Below are 10,177 nucleotides of genomic sequence, written 5' to 3'. Positions count from 1 at the left end.
TGAAAGTAGGATCATTGTCAAACATGGTGAAAATAGCCATGTGCTCTTTCAAATTCAGATTTTGTTAAACTAGATCTCAGAATATGAATTGATGTAAAACACATTTTGCTTCTTTCTTTGAAGCAAAGCATAGTTTTAAGTCTATCATACTTTTCAACAAAGATTTCAAAATATTCATTTCTCTTTCGTACTATGAAAAGCAAATTGGTTCCATAAAGATTCTATCTTGTAAGAACTCAATAAAGCACATAAGGCAACAATGAACCAAAAAATGAAATATTTCTGGAACTTCTCTATAGCTCCAAATGATAAGGAATAGTATCTCTAATTTGCATAGTTATCAAATAGAATAGAATGAAAAGTTATCCCTTAGGCTCATCATATCCATTCTGACTTTAATGCTATGTTTCTATAGCAGCCTTTTATACAATATAATTAGATTATAGTTTAAGAACATCTCAATGGAGTCCAAAACATTAATATATTAGAGTATAAGAGATTGGGCTAATTTGTAAAAGGGATAGTCTTAAAACTTTTAAAGTAAAAGTAGAATTAAAACAAATTCACCCTTCAGTGAAGAAGATATTTCTTTTTCTTTTTTTTTCACTTTAACCATATTGTATTTAATTATTTTTGATTATACTCAATCATTTCAGGGTTTATTATCACTTCACACTAAGAGATGAAACTATCACAAACATCGCAAAAAATTTCTGGTTTTTTGGTAAACAATAAATAATTCACTGAGAACATTAACAAATATACAATTACTATAGGCATCAGATACCTTAAAACATTTTCCAATCAGGTATAGAACCTTCTTTCAAATTGTCTTTTGTAACTAAGCACAGTAATGAATTATGGATATTGCAGCAGAACACAAGAAATATGGCATAAGAAGCAAATATAAATATGTGAAATATATATAAAATTATAAAGTAATCTAGTTATAATATCAAAAAATTAATCAAAAAGCAATTCTGTTATAACGTAGTGTGTGTGTGTGTGTGTGTGTGTGTGTGTGTGTGTGTGTGTGTGTTTGTAAAATCTCCTTGGTTTCTCAATAGGACTTTTACAAAACATACAGAGTGCAGGTATTTGGGGAAAAATATGTATTTCTTATAACATTACTGAAGGTAATAATGGGTAGAGAAGGCTTCTCTCCCCCACCCCTGCATGGCAATATAGAATTCAAGTTGGATGTTGGTGTGTCATGTCCTACAATAGAACATACATGTAATCCATTCTAGGCAATTTTTACAATTCTATCTCCTTTTTAACATATGTGCACAAAGTATCCATTTATTAGAATGTATATCAAATAATTCTACAGTTTTGAGACAAGAACTTTCATCATGACTGCTATTGCAGTTTTCCACTTAATATTTCCATACTAATGGTGCTCTCAGATAGAAAAAAGCCTGAGTGTGTTATCTTTCCATTGTATTTAGACAGCTCCAGCAATCAGGCCCACTTACAGCATACATACGGCCTTTCAACACAGCCATCCCAAGGTCATGCCATTGTGTAGATTTAAGAAATATCATAACCAGCAGTATTCAAGTTCTTTGGTTCATCTTTATCAACAATTCATAGCTTGTCATCTAATATTGTAACACCAAAGTGTACTTTTCACCCATTCATATTAATTACTGGGAAATACATATTTTTCTTTTTCTTTTCTTTTTTTTTTTCCTGAGGCAAATGGGGTTAAGTGACTTGCCCAGTGTTAACACAACTGTGTTAAATATCTGAGTCCAGATTTAAACTCAGATCCTCCTGATTTCAGGGCCGGTATTCTATCCACTGTGTCATCTGGCTGATCTGAGATCTTATTTTTCAGTGTTTGTTGCTGCTTTAGTTGAATCCATTCCTCCAACTGTAAATAATCTCACTGTCTAGATTTTGTACAAGGATTTTGTTACATGTGTCATCTCTCTTGTGATAAATGGCATTTCATTCTTCCATAATGAACTTCTGACATTCAATGTCATCCCCGAAATATGCATATCTTCCTATGTCAGCAAGGATGTGTGGGGCAAGAAGAAATAGTCTATTATAAATCAAAATTTTACTGAGATTTTTTTGTCTCTAAATCATGATGACCCCATGTAAGTTGGGCAAAATTTAGTATCATCTCTTCATTAGTTATATTGAAATCACTGTTTTCCAAAAACCTTGCTATTTCACTAACTGGTAATGAACAGATTGTTACTTTCTAATTTCTTTCATGAAATGTTCCAAAATGTAATTGCTAGCCACTTTGTGCAAATATGCACAATCTTAGGTATCAGCAAAAGAATGTATTCCATAATAGTTGAGTGCTTTATTAAGAATGAACAACATGCTTTCACAACCTGAAATAATTGAAGAAGACAGGCTATAGATAATAGACAGTCAGTGTTTCTACTTTCCATTCAAGTGTCCTGTTTGTCTGCTAAACCAATGTTCAAAGTGAATTTCTCTCTTCTCTTTCCATTTTGATTTCTTCTTGTCTTCCTTCCTTATATCATTAATAATCATGGCCACAAAATAATCAGAGGGCAGAGAGTACTAATCTGTGTGCTGGAATATCTCAATCACTAGCAATAAAAAAATAATTTATAATTGTCTCAAGTGGTTTTCCATCTTTTTAAATGTTTGTTCATCAAGATTAAAGACCTAGAAAATTTTCTGAATGAAGATAATTCTATGTTGTGGTAAGATGACAATGCCTTTCAGAGTTCTCCAAATCTGAGGCAGAAAGGATAAAGAAAGGGAAGGAGGAGGAGAGAAGAGATAGGAAAGAGAATCAGAGAAGGGAAAGGGGAAGAGGGAGAAGAGACAGGATATGATACTTCAAGATAAATGGAATGATATAGTGGAAAAAATACAGAATGGGAAGGTCCACTTATCTCATTTGCCTACCTTTTTTTCTTCCTTTCTTCAGTCATGCCCTGTCAAACCCCAATCTTGGATTACTCCCACCATTTGACACCTTTATATCTATCTATATGGTCATGAAGGAGTTGAAGATGCTAATCTGGCTCGCTACAAATTTCTGTTACATAATCTCAACCAGGCATTCACTGAAGTAATAATCTTTTTATACCTCTATAATTGGTTCACTATCTCACTCACTACAGAGACTATTCCAAATTTGTTCATCTCTCCACATCTTACCAAGACAACTCTTAACTTGCCGTTTTTTTACCATCATATCTTTGCTTTTATATATGCGTGTGTGTGAGTATATATATATATATATATATATATATATATATATATATATATATACTTACTTCTTATTCTCATTCACACTGATCCAATATATCTATTCCCTTGGTTTTCTTCCTAAATGTCAACATACCCTAATGTAGAAACCCTCATCAACTCACACCTAGATCACTATGTTGCTTGCTGTCTGGTCTCCTTGCCTCTATTCATCCTTTACTCAGCCTTTCTTGACTCAGATACCAGAGTGAAGTTCCAAGATCAAGTAATGTACAGTACAATCTAGAGGTTCCTGACTGCCTCAGGGATTATTATTAATTATTAAATTATTAATTAATTATATTATTAATTATTAAATGTTTTTGATGATATTAAAATCCAGAGAGGCTGAACTAATACCCATAAATGAAGGAAATAGTATAATATGTAAACATTCACAAAAGTAAGTCTTGTTCATAATTATAATTATTCATATGAGCTCTAAATGACTAATGAATGGGATTACTATGGAATGAAAGAAATGTATTGGGAAAGGGATTAAACTGAATATTTTCTCATATCTCTTCCAACTGTATTTCTTCAAGATAAAAAAATTTGGTCTAAGAAAAAATTATATAAATTCAAAGGATTTCTATGAACAAAAATGATAAAACAATGGATTCATCATTATGAAAGTTGAGAAAAATAAGAGATATCTAGAGCAGGCGCCATATGAGGCTCTTATACATGGAAGTATCATGTTCTCATATGTGTATGTTCTCATATGTCATCTCACGCTATATAATTATGTGGAAATCTGATATTGTAGGCATGATAGATACTAATTTAAAATTCAGAGATATGGGACAAATAAGGTATGATGTTATAAAAGTGATTTATTAGATTCATCCAGCTTTTATTGGCTAGGGTTATGAAATAAGACAATTTTTTTTTCAATTTGGTTCTTCTAGGGGCAATTCTTATTAGAAATAAAAAATGATTTTAATAATATCCTACATGAGCTCCAAATCCTCATTTTCTTTTCAAAATGATGCAAAATATGCACGTTTTAATGAGGACTAATTCCTGGATGGTAATATCTTTATAATTGATGGGAGTCAATAGTTGAGGGCCAATGGAATCCTCACTATTTAAAATAAAAAACTGAATGTTGGGATGTTTGAGTCAATACTGCTAAATTAAAAGGTGTCTATGACCACATGCTACATATATATATATATAAAACTCCATGTCAACTTGGCTTGCAATTGAAAACCTATAATGGCACTGAAAAACTTTCTTTATTTTCCCATTTTTCTGGCATGCGAGCAGTACAAACGAGACTTTCTACTCTTTGGATACTTGAAAGAGAGTTATCTTCAACTTATTCACCATGTTTGAAAATCTAGGATCATGAGATCACAAGATCATAGATTTTGTGGTCTCAAAAATGTTCAACTCCATTCTTCTCATTTCATAGATGATGAAATGAAGTGAGGTGAGCTTAAGAGGTTTGTTCACATAGTTGGTATAGGTTTGTGGTGGGATTTAAAGTCAGAACTCCCTTAACTCTAAGTCCAGTTTTCTATCTATTACTCTATGCTGCCATTCTGAGCTAGTTTATATCTGCAGCATATGGTTTGTGACAGTGATCAACTAGAGATTTCAAAGGGGATTTATGGCATCAAAAAAGATCAAGAAAGATAATTCTGATGGTAATTAGGTATCAACAAAGTTATAGCAACTGGACTGATAAATAGTCCCCTGACTTCTTCTTATACCTAAAGAACTATGTATAATAATCTTGAACGATATTCTGAACAGCAGGGTTGGAAATAGTATTGACCAATTGTCGTTGTGATAAGATAATGTGCTTCACCAGTACAACTAATAAAAGAAGTTCAATCTGAAGACTTTTTCATCTTAGTGTGTCTCTTTTAAAGAAATGCTAGCACTAAGTAACTTTATTATGGTTCTAACTGTGAAAATCTTAAGAGAATTCAGTATAATTCTTTTTTCAGGATGTATGGCCTAGTGATTTCTTACCAATTTAACTGAGTACCAGCAATGTTCATTGTAGGGAAAGCAAAAGCTATTTCAGAAATATAATTCAATGTATTATATAATTTTTATGGACAGATAAAAGAGGTATACCATAGTAAAAGAAACAAGGCTTTACCTTATAATTTTAAACTTACATTTTAAAAAATTTAAACTATGAGGTATTCATTTTTAGACAGAAAGTATTCCAAAGTATATTCTTTGTTCTAATTTGAATAACTCATGTATTTTCTTTAAATATGTCTACCATTCTCATTCATACAAATATGACTAAGTATTCACAATATGTGGTTGAAGTGATTCTCCTGATTATACCTACTCTTCCCGTCAAAAATCATACCCAAAGATGTTTCTAATAATATGCTTCTCTAAGATACTTAACTTAAGTTGTTGTATGTGTTATTCAAAGCCCCAACCTCTTGAAGTTTTAGTGATTGCCACCCCATTTGAAGCCTGGATGATGACTCCAATGGGAGGGTTTTATATTATTGAAATAATAAATATGAGAACCACTCCTTCAAGTTCTTAATAAAGCTGGCATTTATCATAAAGTTTCACAAAGCATTTAAATAGGATAACTCACTTGATGTAATCAACATTCCTTTGGGGTAAATATTTCCATTTTTTTCCCATTTTGCAGATAATAATTTATTTCCATTTTGCAGATAATAAAACAGAAGTACAAAAATGTACCTTATAAGGTGAAGATTCCATACTTGAACCGAGATATCTGATGACTATATACACATTCTACTACAACCTTCTGCTATTTTTTTCAGATTTACCTTTTCAAAAGGCTTATGTAATAATATATAATACTTGGAACTAAGATATGATGATATCATTGACATTTGTTTCTATATATGTTTATCAAATGGATAGCAGAGAACTGTGTCTGAAAGATACTCTCAAACTTCAGGATAATTTCAAAAAACCTAAGATATGGAATGCAATTCTCTGAAAATACTTAAAGTGAAATCCAGCATAGCCATATAGCAAACTAAGTGTTCATATGAAGAAGAAAGAATGTATATGAATGTCCATGAATATATGTCAAACTCATGCATACTTATTTATATTCTAGGTATAAGGGTTAAAAGTGTCTGGTCTTAGAAAGGAGATAGTAAAGAAATAATTGAAAGGAGATAAGGTTATTAATAGATATTTTCAGGGTATTGGTGAAAGAATGGAATTAGAAATGCACCCTATTATAGTTGATAGAGTTCAGGATTTCAAGTTAGGAAGACCTGCATTCTAATCCTGTTTGCAAAACTTAAGGACTTTGTGATCTCTGAAATTCAGGTTCTTCATCTGTAAAATAAAAGACTTGAAAGTGATGACTTCCAAGGCTCCTTTGAGTTCTAAGTCTATGATTCTATTTACTGACAACATAAACCTGAAAGGCGGAACTTGTGGTAATTAGCTAGCTTTAAAAATCAGTTATTAAAGAAGAGATTTTAAGATATCAATTATTCCAGGCCTCTAACTTTATATATTTAAGAGATATATCCATCACATTTATATGAATTTTATATCAATAAACAATTTCACATAGACATAACATCAAGAGGGTTATAAATAAGTCCATGGTTCTCTAATATGTAAAAAATTGACATTTGAAAAAGATTATGTTAAATTTCATATAAGAATATGAACACTTTTCTTTTTAACTTCAGTTTGGTTTCTATTTTTCACTTTTGAATGATCTTTTCTTCTTTGTACACACATCCGTTGTACAAAGGAGGACGTTCTTTTCAAGATCATACATATATATAGTAAATGACAAACCAGGACTGTACTCCAAATCTTCTGCCTAGTTTTTGTGAAGCTCAAGGAAATGTGTTCTAACTTTAAGATAAGTATTCCAGAAGCATTTGGAGTATTATCATTTCCTATTTTTCTCACCTCCTCTACTTGACCATTATCTTCAGTAACTCAAATTAATATAAAATTGCATCAGCTCTTCAATTCACACTTCCTCAGTAACTCCTCATCCTAAGACCCCTTCTTCCTTCTAATTGAAGAGGTTGGATAGTGGGAATTAGAACATTCCACTTAAACCTTCCCTTTAAGGAGGGTCAAGTAGGGTAACCATCTTATCTTGTCTCTGCCCTGACTCTTCTTCCTTCTTTCTTTTCAGCTCTTTTTCCATGTTGTCTTCTCCCATGAGAATCTGAGCACCTTGAGGGCAGGGACTATCTTTTGCCTGTCATTATATCTGAAGATCTTAGCAAAGATTTTGACGCTTAATACACTCAGATTGTGTTGTGTTGTATTGTAATGTATCATAACATATTCAATTATCTTATCATTTTCTCATTTTGTTTTATTTGTAACGTGTACTTACTTCACTAGAATCAATATAGCACATAAAGTTCCAGGCTTGGAATCAGAAAGACTTCTGTTAACATTCCATTTCTGACACTAGCTGAAAGAATCTGGAAATGTCAGTTAACCTCTATAAATTTTAGGAAAGTCTTCTAAGTTGAAATAGGCTCCATTTGGATGTTTAATAGAATTTCTTATTCCAATGAAATTATAAAACTTTAACATTTTTGTTAATTAGTATTTTTACATGATTTAATTAAGCAAAAAAACCAAAATGCCATATATATATATATATATATATATATATAACTCATATAAAGCCTTAGTACTGCACTTAACATAGTAAGTGCTTAATAAATGTTTATTGATAAATTGACTTTATATATATAGAGAGAGAGAGAGACAGAGACAGAGAGACAGACACACACACACACACACAGAGAGAAAGAGAGAGAGAGAGAGAGAGAGAGAGAGAGAGAGAAACTAGGTCATTCAATAGAGACATCTTCCCTATTTAATCTAAAATAAAAAAGAACTTAAAAGTTCAAATTTATAGTTTAAAATGATTTTTACCTTAAAAACATAAATGTATAATAATTCTTTCCTATTCTTGCAAGAGTTTATTTATTTTCACATTTATCATTCTTGTTTAAATGTAAGATTTACCAAGAACTCTGAAGTTAAGGTGAAGTGTGAAGTAAAGATCTACAGTTCATTATATGCACATACAATTTACTTCCCATGTAGTTACTCTGTAAGTAGAAGTAGAGTCTTTTAAATGGTTCTCCATTTTATAACCAATACTGATATTTCTTCTGAACAGTGAAAATTACCTTCAAAAAGAAAATGATTTCCATATATTCTTTTGCTGTGATCGACATCAATTGAGTTGGGACAAACTGGTATAACAATTTTGCACTCAATAGTGGAATGAGTGAGCAATCTAGACATAATGCACATGACAAAAACTTCAGAATTTAATGGATCCTCACCTCAGTCCACTGAAGTGGTCGTCTTTCAGAAGAAAGGCTGAATTTGTATATATCTGTAGCTCTATTAGTTGCTCTGCATTGAAGACATATGAAAAAGATTTATTGCTGTTGTGAAAAAGATAAGGCAGAATGGCTGAAAATAACTAAGTTATAAGCAATAGGTTGTTAAAATATGAGTAATTAGTCAAAAGTACACATTAGATCATGAGTTCTTTGAGGGCATGGATTGTATTTTGCCTTTCTTTGCATCTTCAGGATTTAGCATAGTGCTTGGTACTGATTAGGTACTTATTGAATGCTTAATGACTTACTGATTGTTGAATTCTTTTATAGAGAAAAATGTGGGCCCAAAAAAGCATAAAAGTATGTGTATGCATACTTTTGTATGTGTATAGAATACATTTCTTGAAATTGGTGGGTAAAACCAAGATATTTCTGTGATACTCTGATACATTTAAGATCATTAAATTTTCACAGCTATGGTTGGGAATATGTTCTTAACTAAACAACTAATTGGGGGATTACAAAAGATAAAATAGATAGCTTTGATAATATCAAACTGAAAATTTTTTGTACAAACAAAATTAATGCATCTAATATGAAAAGATACATGGACAACAAGCACATATACACTTTCATGTATGTATATATGTATGTGTGGAGATGATATACACTCCTACCTAGATGTATATGTATTTATGTATTTTATTCTGTTTAGTGTTTATAGAAACTTGAAGTAGATGTATGTGAATATATATGTATATATTTCCATATGCATATAGCATGCATATATGCATATATCTACATTTTGTATATGTGTATGTATGTATGTATGTGTTCACACATGCACCTATGAAATAGAAGAGAGACAAAGAGAGATAGACGGAGGGGGGAGGGGGAGAAGGATAGCTATTCCAATTATCCTCAATACATAAAAGGACAAAGGATATGAAAAAAATAATTCTCAAAAGAATAATTGCAAACCATAAACAGTTACATGAAAAAATTATCCAAATCACTAGCAATAAGAGAAATTAAAATTAACAACAAGAAAATCTTTATCTGTAACACACTAGATAGTACTCATTTTCTATTACTATTTTTTCAAGATCATCATGGAGAGTGATCTGTGCCCTCATTATCAGTAGTTGGTGAATAAGAACTCTGTGCCTACAGTTTTCATTCTGGTTATGACATTATGAATTTTACAGGATGAGGACGGATGAGTCATTTTCAATATATATCCCCACATCTACACATCATTTGAACTTTCAATAATATTGCGCATATTTAAATGTTCATGGTTTTAAGTTAATAATAAACAAAAATTGAAATACCTTTCAAGTGCATTATAGATAATGAAAGTATTATAAGTTATACACCCCTATGTTACCATTAATTTTTAATAAGAAGAGAGAGCTGGAAGACAAGGATCTGGCTTTAAATTGGAGGAAATCAGAGTGGTAATGTTTGTCTGGCTTCTTGGATATTTTCACCAGTGGAAAAAAACATTTGCAATTTTTATAGGTATCAGTACAAAATAACAAAGTGACACCACTGCTTATTTAATTAAAGAATAGTAAGGACATATTCAATACTATTAT

The 10,177-nt window shown here is 31.3% G+C and overlaps 1 pseudogene; it reads right to left on the bottom strand.

Annotated features, from left to right (window-relative positions):
- Nucleotides 1-1,265: 1,265 nt before the first annotated feature.
- The window catches only part of LOC127557055 (kelch-like protein 5), a 79,800-nt pseudogene continuing 70,888 nt past the window's right edge, over nucleotides 1,266-10,177 (bottom strand).

The sequence above is a fragment of the Antechinus flavipes genome, chromosome 3 (assembly GCF_016432865.1).
Source record: "Antechinus flavipes isolate AdamAnt ecotype Samford, QLD, Australia chromosome 3, AdamAnt_v2, whole genome shotgun sequence".
Taxonomy (NCBI): domain Eukaryota; kingdom Metazoa; phylum Chordata; class Mammalia; order Dasyuromorphia; family Dasyuridae; genus Antechinus; species Antechinus flavipes.
Note: the sequence above shows the minus strand (reverse complement) of the source record. Positions and strands in the feature narration are given on the sequence as shown.